Here is a 13,862-nt window from a genome sequence, read left to right on the forward strand (position 1 = left end):
TCTAAAAAGCAATTCTGCTTTCCTTCAGTTATGCTTTGAAGTGTCTTTGAGAATGATAACTCCAGTCATTTTGGTTTTAAAACATTGAAGTCCCCCAGATAGAGTACATCTTGTTTTAATGGTTGAAGTTATTCACTGCGTTCTTTATTTTTGACGTAACCTTTTGACTGTGAGATTAAATTTCCATGGTTATTCCAGTAATGATGTTAAATATCTATCAAAAATAGAATTGGTATTTTCTGCAAGTCGATTTGCTTCAATAAACTCAACATGTCTCAACAACAATAACAAAATAAAAAAAAGCTTCAAACATGATATTCCTCGACAAAAGACATTGGCATTTAAAACTGCTTTCCACATTAAGGGTAATGAAATTTTGAGTGGATATATCTGATTTCCACTTCAGATGGGTTAAGGTTATCTTTAATATGTTGTGCAAAGATTTAGATCTTTTGGTTGGTAGTATGTTATGACTGAAACCAAATTGAGTTGAACAACTTGGGATGAATGTATCAGATACAGAGCTAGAGTGTGACAACAGCAGATATATGTATACGTATTGCAACTATATTGTCACTGCTATACCTGTCTGCAAAAAAAAAAAAAGAATAGTTTAAATATTCACATCTGTATCTGATACATCGACTATGAGCTGAATACATGTGTCTATTTACACACACATGAATGTACACATGTATTTGTTTAAAGCTTATGATTCACTCTGGCTCCACATTAATTTTTTCACTTGTATGCATTTGCTGTCTTTGTTGCTTAAATTGATTCAAACATTAATACATGTGAGAAACCCAGAGTAAGTGACAAAGTGAATTATTAGTCCTAAGCAAATGAAAGTACTCTACTACTTATATTGAATACTTTTCTCTTCCTTGTGTGTGTGTGTGTATGTATGTATGTATGTGTATATATATATATATATTATATTATATTAAATTAGAGATAAAACCACTATTAGGCAAATCATACAATGAAAAACTTAAGCCAATACATAAGATTAATGAATTTATATTATTTTAAATATATATCAAAATTATTAAAAAAAGATAATTAGTATAACACTACGATCGTTTCATGGCTGTCCAATTCGTAAAAATTCGAGTTACAGTCATTCTTCAGGTGATTGAAATATCAGACTCTATATATATATATATATATATATATATATATAATATATATATATATGTAGAAATGAGTTGCAACGTCACTGGTGTCAAGCTGTATCGACCTTTGTCTTTCCCTTGGATAACACTGGTGGTGTGGAGAGGGGAGGCTGGTATGCATGGGCGACTGCTGGTCTTCCATAAACAACCTTGCCCGGACTTGTGTCTAGGAGGGTAACTTTCTAGGTGCAATCCCATGGTCATTCATGACCGAAGGGGGTCTTTATAATAAGAAAATATATGCACACACATACACAGAGTACATATGTGTATGCATGCATGCAGGCATATATATATATATACTTTTATATATAAGAAAGAGAGATGACACAGGAAAAAAATGATAGTTATGCTATGAACTTCATTAGCTTACAGCTGTTTCTGCTGTTCATAACATAAGCATCCTTTTTCCTGTGTCATCACTTTCTCTTACTACTGCTCTACACTCGTCTAACACTTTGTTCTGAAACATACATATATCGAGTTCTACACCAGGTTATGAATCTTGCAGTGCCTAAGCAATATATCTGTTTTGCCAACAACTTGCACATGCACGTGCTACCAGTTGAAAGCTCTGCATACCAGAAGTCAGCAAGTGTATGGACTCAACAGAAGAGAATGCGTGCCGTTTCGGGGTCTACTTCTTGACGCCATCAATGCACTCTTCCCCCTTCCCACTAACATGTGGCCCCATTTACTAGATCAATTGGCTATCAAATAAAGCTCGATATTCTTCTAGCCATTGCACATTGTTACTTTTTAAGCCAATCCAAAGGCTAGCCTTCTCCACTGTAGTTTGGATATCGGTCATGGTGGTATTTACTTTACGATGAGTTAGGCCTAATGATAACAACAGTTGCCTCACACTGTGTCCAACAAATCCTCTACATCTGACTTCGATTGGAAAATGCTCCACTTTCCAGCCTGTGTCTTCATATTCCTGGAGGAGGTTTACATAACGGTCAATCTTTCGAGCCTGAGCGGTGTCCATGTTATCTTCATATGTATGATTAGAAGAAAAAATGAGATTAAAAATCCAGGCAGATATCAATAAAGCACTCAGTTTTAAATAAATTTGGTTAAATATAGGCGTAGGAGTGGCTGTGTGATAAGTAGCTTGCTTACGAACCACATGGTTCCGGGTTCAGTCCTACTGCTTGGCACCTTGGACAAGTGTCTTCTACTATAGCCTTGGGCTGACCAAGGATTTGGTGGACAGAAACTGAAAGCAGCCCGTCGTATATATGTATATATATATATACGTATGTATGTGTGTGTGTGTATATGTTTGTGTGTATCTGTGTTTGTCCCCCTCAACATCGCTTGACAACTAATGCTGGTGTGTTTACGTCCCCGTAACTTAGTGGTTTGGCAAAAGAGACCGATAGAATAAGTACTGGGCTTACAAAGAATAAGTCCTGGGGTCGATTTGCTCGACTAAAGGCAGTGCTCCAGCATGGCCACCGTCAAATGACTGAAACAAGAAAGTAAAGAGTATATCCAGCAATCAGACAGACATCAATAAATGCAAGTAGATCCAAATATCATTTAGAAGAATCTCAAGAAATTCAGACTATTTACTGGATGAGCTATTAAGAAGTTGGCTTAACAGTTAAGTGGTTCCGGGTTTAATTCTGCTGTATGGTATCTTAGGTGAATGTCTTATGCTGTAGGTTTGTGTTGAACGAAGTCTTGTGAGCATAATTAAATAAATAACAACTGTATTGAAAGTTCATCAAATAGACTGTACATTCTATTTCTAAGGGCCAGCCTTATTCATCCATTATGTACACTGATCCTGGGTCAAAGATTACAGTCAGGATATGCATCATGTTTAGAAAGTACTGTGCAACATGTAGGCGCAGGAGTGGCTGTGTGGTAAGTAGCTTGCTAACCAACCACATGGTTCCGGGTTCAGTCCCACTGCGTGGCATCTTGGGCAAGTGTCTTCTGCTATAGCCCCGGGCCGACCAATGCCTTGTGAGTGGATTTGGTAGACGGAAACTGAAAGAAGCCTGTCGTATATATGTATATGTATATATATATATGTGTGTGTGTGTGTTTGTGTGTCTGTGTTTGTTCCCCTAGCATTGCTTGACAACCGATGCTGGTGTGTTTACGTCCCCATCACTTAGCGGTTCGGCAAAAGAGACCGATAGAATAAGTACTGGGCTTACTCCTGGGGTCGATTTGATCAACTGAAGGCGGTGCTCCAGCATGGCCGCAGTTAAATGACTGAAACAAGTAAAAGAGAGTATGTATCATGATTCAGTGAGTTTATAACTCAGTTGATCAGACAATTGGAATAGTCATTTATTTATTAGGTGGTTCTAGAGAGTGGAGTAATGGTGTGGCCCTACTGAGACTAGTGGACATTGGTGCTCTCAACATTCTTCTGAAGCTGTTGCAAGTTGAAACGTGCAGGAAAGGCATGAGCAAGGCGGGGGTTTCTGATTGGGTGATGTTAAGAGTGCAACTGGGTGTGTTGCTTAGGGTGGGGGGTGGCTTGACACAACATGGGTACTGAGAGGAGGTGTGATGAATAAGTCAGGAGTGGATGTGGTATGAGCCAGCTCCAAGAAGAGGCCATTATAGTCACAGTAGAAAAAGTAAAGGGATGAGATAATATACTTGTGTGCTAAGAGGCTGGAGTGTGTCTTTGAGTGATTTTGTTAATCAAGTGGCCTTACCCTGGACGTGCTCTTAGATGTGTGTGTACAGTAATATCAATATCCCAGGTGTAAGAATAATACACTGTTGTTATGGGTCTTACTTGAGCTTTGTAGAGTGTCCTTAATTATCGGAAGGTAAATTATTTTCTGACCCTGAAGAGGACCAGTCTTTGGAATAAAGGCTCTTTCTATTTTACGGGTTTGCTTTTGTCAGGAGAGCTCCTCTGTGATTGTGAAACTAACATTTACAGCTCTCGTTGCTCATGTTTAAAGAGGGTAGGGTGCTATGATGTTTTCTTGATACGAGTAGGGCTTGAGGGGTTTTGCAGTTGAAAAAGACAAGATCACCATTCTCTCATTGGGGTGTGCTTTTGAGGGCTTTACTCATGGAATATCATACACTCACACACCTACACGTTTGGGAGTACAAGCAATAGAAAAATGATATATGTAGAATTTTATTAGCTTGAAGCTAATGATTTACTTGGTTGCTACTCCGAGTTATCTCACTTTATATTGTTATGTATGTGTACACACACACACACACATACCTACCTAAACACAGGTTATGTTAGCGTGTTATTCTGTTGTGTGGTACCGAATATTTGCCATGTTTGCATCTTTTTTTCTTTGTGGCAAATATATTGTTTAGCATGACACATTGTATTATTACTAATTAATCATTTGAAAAACAATTAATTTAGAACAAATGACCTTTATCCATTATATTTTTTTAATACTTTACTGCAGTTAGATTTTCTTTTTCACTTTCTGTTTAGTAACTGCGTCGACTATTTCAGCGGCTGCTTGTTCTTCATTTCTTCTCTTTTCTTTGTATTTTCTTCGTCTGTAAATTATGCCACTGACGTCTTTCTAAAAGGCATGAACACCTTAGAATCCAATTTTTCCTCCCGTCAAAAATGTTAGGCCTTATGAAAAAATATTTACACTACTTTCCCCCCCCCCCCCCGGTTGTAGCCATTTCGTTCTATATCATTAACAACTTTAATATCGTCACTAAAGCTTTTTTAGAAAGGCATGAACGTCACATAATCCCAATTACATCTCTCTTTATAAATCAGTTGCTTTGTATTTATGCAAGTTATTATTATTGATTGTAGTTTTGTCGTTATAGTTATCTCGAGTCCCTTCTATTGTTTCAAAAGTTCCTTTGCCATTTTCCAGGGTCCACGTCCCGCTCGCTGCTACTCACGCAATGCCTTCTCCTCTAACCACCACTCTTACTTTGACCCTTGTCTTCCTCCCTACTTCACCCCAAGTCCACAACACTATCATCGGTGATAAAGACAACAAGAAAAAGATTTTAAAAAAATAAAATAAAATAGAATAGAATATGTTATTCGGGTAATATTCCAGTTGGAGTTTTTTCAAACTGTTATTAATTTGACAGGATCGGTCGGTGAACGAACCAACAAGGAATTCATGAAGCTTCCTGTGTTAAAAGACAAATAATAATATCGAGTGACTTCGTAGGTTTACATCGCCCCAGCGCCGCCACCATCAAGAGATCTCGACATCTCCATCTCCACTCTATGCAATGTAGTCCACTGTAAACAAGTTGTATAAACATACACTCTCACACACATCACCACCCCCTCTCCCTCGTCTCTCTCTGTCTTTCTCTCTCTCTCTCTCTCTCGCACGCACCACGCACTTGTCATCGATAAATTTCCGGATTTATAGGCTCGGCTTGGATTTTTGGTTTAGCAAAACTAGGATTTTGATTACTAATGTTTTTCGCCAAACAACTGCGTGAGTATAATATCATTCATATTCACTTACTTTCACGTACACACTCACTTATACGTATGTGTGTGTGTTCGCAATGTCGATACGTATGTGTGTGTGTGTGTATGTATTTATGCATCAATATATATATGTATGGACACATGGACACGAAACTATACAAATATACATACCCACCTCACATATATATACGAATATAAACAAAAGCAATCGAACGACCCAACGACAGAGCCGCTATGCTCAGCATGCTAGAAATAGCAGTTAGATTTACTGAAATTAAACACTACCGTCTTATGAAAGGAATGACATTGAGTAATGTCCTGGATATACGAAAAAAAATGCGATTGTCATGGTTGGAACTCCTTTGCTTTTAGATCTGCTCCAGTCGGGGCTGACAAGAGGCTAAACAATAGCACATAATTAAACATACATTTACGAATTTTTACACGCTGGCTTATATAGAAACCTACATAAACGTGTTTATATATATACATATATAAAACACATGTATATCATTATTTTGAGAAGTCATTAGCCAAAACCTGCTGAAGTTTCAAGTAAAATATATCGGTGGTGTTGTGTAACTGTTTAATCTTTTGTGTGTGATTCTCCCCTTCCATTATGGATAAAGAAAGGAAGGCCGGAGAAAACTGAATGTTTTGTGTGAGAAACATTTGTTTTATAAACAGGCGAGGCGGCCGTGTCTGAGATTACTATTTCTTCGATCTCTTCTCGTATTTCCGAACGAAACGTTTTTCTTTTACTGTGATTGTGTTCAACAACTGGTCTAATTAACATTGCGCTAATTACATGTTAGCTCTCTCTCCCTCCTCTTCGCACTCTCGGATCTTTTGTTTCCCCTCTTATTCTTTCTTTCGTTCTTTGACCTAATTGTTGAGGTGTCGCTCTTCTAAAACAAATGTTTAGGTTTCCTTTTTAAAGTTGCATCCCGTCCGTTTCAAACTCCATATGAAGTCGACAGACAGCAGCAGTGTAGTCCTCCTTCCTAGCTCCTCTCTACTCACATTAGTTCTCTAACATTTATTATTTTTATTAGTGGAGTTTTATTATACTTTCCTCCTTTCGACTGTCTTATTTTTATTTGACGATGGACATAAACTGCTTTATGAAGTCGAAAGGTTTGTAAAGTAGAAGAATTGAAAATAAAATTAATTACATTTCGGTAGGTGTGTGACGGCATTTCAATGGCTTGTTTCAAAGAAAGTAAATTAAGTTAATCGTTTTTCTTTAAAAGAAAAAACACAAAAAAACACGCTCATACACAAGTTCCTTCACCAGTTTCTTCGAAATGCGGTCCACAAAAACTACAAGGCTCTACGAATTGACACAAGTCCTACACTTATTTTATCGGCCCTGGCAGATGGAAAATTAAGCTGACCCCTGCTGTGTTTGAAACCCCCCAAATTAATAACTTATTGCTGATTTGCGAATTCTTTATGTTTTTACTGTTAAATCTATGAATAGTTTGAGGGTTATAATTGCAAATAGTCACAGCTTAAAACATGCAGTCAGTGAAGAATGGAATGTCAAAGGTTCAATCATCCATCGGATGTTTTGGCGCCACAGGACGCTGTACGCATCCCCTGTTTCCGTAGTATTAAGTAATTAGGAGACTAATTCAATTTTGGATAGTGCTTGGGTTGATAATTAGAAACTTTGGTACTTATTGTTCAGTTAGTTAAACCTAAGCAGAATTAAGACTTTTCTGGTGTATAAAACACCTGTAGTTAGGTATCAAGCCTAAGATCTGATGTCCTAGTGCCTCACACAATTAGCTATTTTATCTTCTTGTTTAGTGTAGGGAACACTGGAAGGAGAAACGCTATTGTTTAGCGCCAGTTAAGCGTTGATGAAGCCTTCCATGCCCCCAACCCCCAGCACAGTGCTTTTAGGTGGGTGATTTGAAGGAAACTTAGCTGCTAGTAATGTTAGACGTTGGAGTGGCTGAGTAAGACGTAATGTTGCTGTTTTAACTTTAGATCTTCTCTCTTTCCGGTCTTTATATATTATATATACGATAGATGTAAGTTATGTCTACCTTGTTTGGCGTGTGCTTCCCTTCTTTTGAAGATAGTGCAGTGTAGCTGAGAGGTATTTTCTAGCTGTTCGATCGACCGTGTAGCCGCTCGTTGTCCCCCCCCCCCAAGTAGAAGGAGCCTCTACGTGGTCTTTCGACCTTCGAGAAATAACAACCGAATCTTCCTCAAATCGTATTTTACTGTTTAAAATAAAGTATTGGATAATTTTTATCAGGGGGCACCTTATTTCTTGAAGAAGTAATGTTGTCTGGAGTAGGTGAGGAATTGTATGAAGAGTGGATGGATGTAAGTGTTTTGATTAACTTTTGCTTCGGTGCTGTCCGTTGGTTGAGAAAGAAGCTCATTGTCAGTTTGGTAAGAAGCGAAGAGGCGAGAAGAAATTAGAAAATTAGTGGACCTCAGTTAGGTGAGATAAAATTAGCTATTTAGTTGGAATAACTGTCTTTACGAATAGCCTTCATTTCTTTCCGTCTATTTGGACTGGTATTCTGTATGTTGTGTGTAGAAAAATATCAATCATAAATTTACTGAGGGTGATAGCACAGTTTTCTTTCTTTATACACCCATCTTCAGGTGTAATTCTTGACAATAGCAAAGAAAGCTAAATTTGATGTTGATACAGTATTATTGCTGACAGGCGTGGCTGTCTTGTAAGAAGTTTGCCTCCCAACCACAGGGTTCTGGGTTCAGTCAGGCAGCTTGGCATTTGGGGTGTCTTCTACTATAGCCCTGGGACTACTATAGCTTTATGAGTAGATTTTGTGATAGAAACCAAAAGAAGCCTGTTGATTACACACACACACATATTAGAGGGAAAAGGACATCAAAAACCAAGGCAAGCTGAGTATATCAAGTCATTTATAATAATTTAATTAGGGTAAGGTTAATTTGAAGTCTTACAGCTGATTCTGGGATATCCCAAGTGATAGGCTAGCGTGTCTATAGACACTGGGTATTCGGTCATCAGAGATAAAGCGAGTATGTATGAAAGTTCTAGACAGGGAAATTCACAGTTTATAAGGAATAAAAGTAGATAAAAGAAAACAGACAGAATAATAAAAGTTCAGAGTTCATCTTTTTCCAGAGGGTATGGATGGTGGTGTGTACTTCCGTAAAGGTATAGGTCTTTATGCTTAATCCCAGGTAAATCCAGGCAGTATTTTGAATGATGCATTCTTGTTGAAGTGATTAGCTAGTGTGCAAACGGTCTGCAGTATATAGAGTGAGGAAAACAGACATCAAGATAGAGAGAAGTGGGCCGTGAGGGAGTGGATAGAAGAGAGAGGAGAAAGAGAGAGAAAAAGAAAGACAGGAATGTGATAGGTGTGGTGGGGGTGGAGAATGAATGGGATTGAAAGTTAAGTAAAATCAAAATAAAAAAAAGGAATAAACAGAATAAAGATGGAAGCACTCCGTCGGTTACGACGACGAGGGTTCCGGTCGATCCGACCAACGGAACAGCCTGCTCGTGAAATTAACGTGTAAGTAGCTGAGCACTCCACAGACACGTGTACCCTTAACGTAGTTCTCTGGGATATTCAGCGTGACACAGAGAGTGACAAGGCCAGCCCCTTGAAATACAGGTACAACAGAAACAGGAAGTAAGAGTGAGAGAAAGTTGTGGTGAAAGAGTACAGCAGGGATCACCACCATCCCTGCCGGAGCCTCGTGGAGCTTTTAGGTGTTTTCGCTCAATAAACACTCACAATGCCCGGTCTGGGAATCGAAACCGCGATCGTATGACTGCGAGTCCGCTGCCCTAACCACTGGGCCATTGCGCCTCCACTAGAATAAAGATAGAAATAAGGTGACAGTATTCTTCTTAGGTCAGGTTTTGGTGAAGTGGAGGAGGCAGGTATTTATGTCTTGATTAAATAGGTTAGGTGTGGTCAGTGGTCAGTCAGGAGAGCTAAATAGACTAAAAGTAGATGTCCAGCTTAAGGGGGTATATACAGGATAAAACTACAATTAAATGGAGAAAGAACACAAATTAAAGAATTTAAATTTAAGGAATGAAGCAATCTGGCTTCTAAAATATTTATGTTGATAGAGAAGAAAAAGAAAGGAAAGGAAAAGCACACGTATATTGTAATGACTGTGGAAGCATTTAGGTGTTATGTGTGTTTATTTTGCTTGCATTTGGATCTGTGGAAGAATCTCAAGGTGTGAAGGAACTTATGCTTACCTGTAGAAAATGCTTCGTGTTGTTTATTGAATAATTGCAGAGAATTATGAATTAATATTTGGAGGGCTCCTTTCAGGCAGAGTCCACATGTAGAGGCACTGGCCTTGGAATGGGATGCCAGAGTCTATTATGGTCCAGCATATCCCTATACAGTACTTTTCTATTTATCAGGTGGTTGGCTAGGGACTTGGATTTGCTATGTTCTTCATATTTAAATGAGTTTAGATGTGCAGAATATCTCTGTTCAAAACTAGTTGTAGACCCGATGTAGTCAGGTAATACAATTATGTAATATGTTGTGGGCAATGCATTGGTACACTACGTTAAACCTTTTGCAGTGGGTTTGCAGCAGGCATTCGGTCCCGGATCGGCAGTTGCAGCTATCTGTCCTATGTAAGTTAGTTGTAGAGAGGGAAGATGTACTATTTATGGACAAATTAAAGTTAAGGGTGGTATTAGGGGATTGGCTCATATCCTTATTATTACTATTATTATTATTATTAGTAGTAGCCGTAGTAGTAGTAGTAGTAGTAGTACTGGTCATATTAGAGTTATTAGCGTTAGTAGTAGCAGTAGTGCTATTAGTATTAACATTCTTTTTAGCTGTACTCTGACCTTACTCAGAAGTGGGGATGTTCACATCCTGGTGGTGTTATGGCTGCAGTTTATGTTATCATGTGCAGCATTTAGTGTTTTCACTATGTTATCATTATATATATTTAGGTAGTAGGAATTAAATTTACACTTATTGGTTGAAGTAACAATAGATTCTATATTGGGTGGAGAGGAGTAGGATATTTTCAGAGTAGATCTGTTGAAAATCAAATGGTACTTATGGCTACGTGGGATGTTAAAGTCTATGATATGAAAAAATAGTTTTGGCTAAGCCAAAATTTTAAATTTTAATTCTTCAATTTGTATCTTTTATCCATTTAATTGTAGTTTTATCCTACATATACCCCCTTAAGCTAGGCATCTATTTCTAGCTGTTGCCACTGACTTCATCTAACCTATTTAATCAATGGACATAATTACTTTCCTCCTCCACCCTACCAAAACCTTTTACGCTTGACCCCCCCCCTATCTACTTTTACTCTTTATTCTTTTATTTTATTCCTTATAAACTGTGAATTTCCCTGTCTAGAACTTTCATACAGACTCACTTTATCTCTGATGACGGAATACCCAGTGTCTATAGACACGCTAGCCTATCACTTGGGATATCCCAGAAACAGCTGTAAGAGTTCAAATTAACCTTACCCTAATTAAATTATTATAAATGACTTGATATACTCAGGTTTTTGATGTCCTTTTCCGCTAATATTTACTTGCTAACATGGAAGCCTAATATGGGTCCCTAGCTCCAGCCTCAGCTGTGAACTTAGAACTTAATGAATGACCATTTATAGCACTTACTCAGCGTACCCATTTGTTTAGACCACCAGTATACTAAAACCCTCATCATCATCATTTAACGTCCGTTTTCCGCGCTAGCACAGGTAGGATGGTTCGACCGGGGATCTGGGAAGCCAGGAGGCTGCACCAGGCTCCAGTCTGATCTGGCAGAGTTTCTACAGCTGGATGCCCTTCCTAACGCCAACCGCTCCGCGAGTGTAGTGGGTGCTTTTTACACGCCACCTGCACAGGTGCCAGGGGGGTCTGGCATCGGCCCCGATCGTTTGGAACTTTTAACGTGCCACCGGCACGGAAGCCAGCCAAGGCGGTGCTGGCAACGGCCACGTTCGGATGGTGCATAAAAAAGCACCATCATATCCTCTATATATGTCTACATATCACAAAATACCTGTTACAGTTTTGGGCCTCCCGGGGTCATGGCTGGAATCCACATTTCGACTATGTTCCTGCACAAGCTTTCCCTTATGTTTTAACTTCCATTAATTTTATGCGTATAAATGTCTAAATATATATATATGTATTATGTTATGTGTATGCATGTAAGCACCTGTGTGTACGAGGATGAGGTTGCATACACACATATATTTATATATATATATATATATATATATATAGGCCGATGCCAGCACCGCCTCGACTGGCTTCCGTGCCGGTGGCACATAAAATACACCAATCTGACCGTGGCCGTTGCCAGCCCCGCCTGGCACCTGTGCAGGTGGCACGTAAAAAGCACCCACTACACTCACGGAGTGGTTGGCGTTAGGAAGGGCATCCAGCTGTAGAAACATTGCCAGATAAGACCGGAGCCTGGTGCAGCCTTCTGGCTTCCCAGAACCCCGGTCGAACCGTCCAACCCATGCTAGCATGGAGAATGGACGTTAAACGACGACGATGATGATATATATATATATATATATATATATATATAGGTGCAGGAGTGGCTGTGTGGTAAGTAGCTTGCTAACCAACCACATGGTTCCGGGTTCAATCCCACTGCGTGGCATCTTGGGCAAGTATCTTCTGCTATAGCCCCAGGCCGACCAATGCCTTGTGAGTGGATTTGGTAGACGGAAACTGAAAGAAGCCTGTCGTATATATGTATATATATATATATATGTATGTGTGTGTGTTTGTGTGTCTGTGTTTGTTTCCCTAGCATTGCTTGACAACCGATGCTGGTGTGTTTACATCCCCGTCACTTAGCGGTTCGGCAAAAAGAGACCGATAGAATAAGTACTGGGCTTACAAAAAGAATAAGTACTGGGGTCAAGTTGCTCGACTAAAGGCGGTGCTCCAGCATGGCCGCAGTCAAATGACTGAAACAAGTAAAAGGGTAAAGAGTATACATGTGTGCAAGTGTGTGTGGATATGTGTGTATGTGCATATGTTTGTGTGAGTGTATACATATGTAGATGTTGCAAATGCAAGAGGTTTTATGTCTATGTTTTGTGAGAATATAGTTGTGTGTATTTTTTATATCTTCTCCACCTATTAGAGTTACTTCCCTTCTATTCAATGGTTTTTTTTTTTTCATAGTGTTTGTTGCCATTAATAGCTGACGAATGTATTGTGGCTCTTCACTCCGACATTCGAAACTCAGAGTACTATAATGACAACCTATTACTGTTTGTTCTAAATTATAACATATTTTAAATAATCCTCTATTTCTCTAATATTGAGGTCTCATTCTTTTGTTGTTACTTTTATATATATATATAATCAAATCAAATCAAAATCGATGAACATCAATGGAATTTGTAGTTTTGTGGTACCAGTGCCGGTGGCACATAAGAAAACCATCCGAACGTGGCCGTAGCCAGCACCGCATCGACTGGCCTCCGTGCTGGTGGCACATAACAGACACCATCCGATCGTGGCCGTGCCAGCCTCACCTGGCCTCCGTGCCGGTGGCATGTAAAAAACACCATCCAAGTGTGGCTGTTCGCCAGCTTCGTCTGGCACCTGTGTCCGTGGCACATAAAAAAACACCATCTGAGCGTAGCTGTTCACCAGCCTCGTCTGGCACCTGTGTCGGTGGCACATAAAAATCACCATCCGAGCGTGGCCGTTCGCCAGCTTCGTCTGGCACCTGTGCGGGTAGCACATAAAAAGCACCCACTACACTCACAGAGTGGTTGGCATTAGGAAGGGCATCCAGCTGTAGAAACACTGCCAGATCTGACTGGCCTGGTGCAGCCTTCGGGCTTCCCAGACCCCAGTTGAACCGTCCAACCCATGCTAGCATGGAAAGCGGACGTTAAACGATGATGATGATGATGATGATATATATATATATATATATATATACATACATGCACACACACACACACACATTCATTTATATATGTATATGTGTGTTACTGTCTTGACATCATGTGATATTTGAAAATGAATCACTGATATACAAGCAGTGTCCTTCATTTCAAGGGAAATATTACTTCACTCGGAAACAGGTGGGGTTTAGTCATAGTGGGGACATCTAGTCATAGAAAATCTGTCTCAACAAATTCTGTCCGACCCGTATGAGCATGGAAAAGTGGACATTAAAATGATGACCTTCTCTTTACGACCAGTTTCACTGTAT

The 13,862-nt window shown here is 39.3% G+C and overlaps 1 protein-coding gene across 5 annotated transcripts in view; it reads left to right on the top strand.

Annotated features, from left to right (window-relative positions):
- The window catches only part of LOC115211381 (chromodomain Y-like protein 2), a 249,187-nt gene that overhangs the window by 137,851 nt on the left and 97,474 nt on the right, over positions 1 to 13,862 (top strand). The window contains exon 1 of one of the 5 annotated variants that reach the window (XM_029780112.2): positions 5,270 to 5,623. The exons of the other annotated variants lie outside the window; for them this stretch is intronic. The gene's annotated coding sequence lies outside the window, so the exon portion shown is untranslated. Of the gene's footprint in view, positions 1 to 5,269; positions 5,624 to 13,862 lie in introns of those variants that run through there. 5 annotated transcript variants of the gene reach the window in all.

The sequence above is a fragment of the Octopus sinensis genome, linkage group LG1, assembly GCF_006345805.1.
Source record: "Octopus sinensis linkage group LG1, ASM634580v1, whole genome shotgun sequence".
NCBI classification, from domain to species: Eukaryota; Metazoa; Mollusca; class Cephalopoda; order Octopoda; family Octopodidae; genus Octopus; species Octopus sinensis.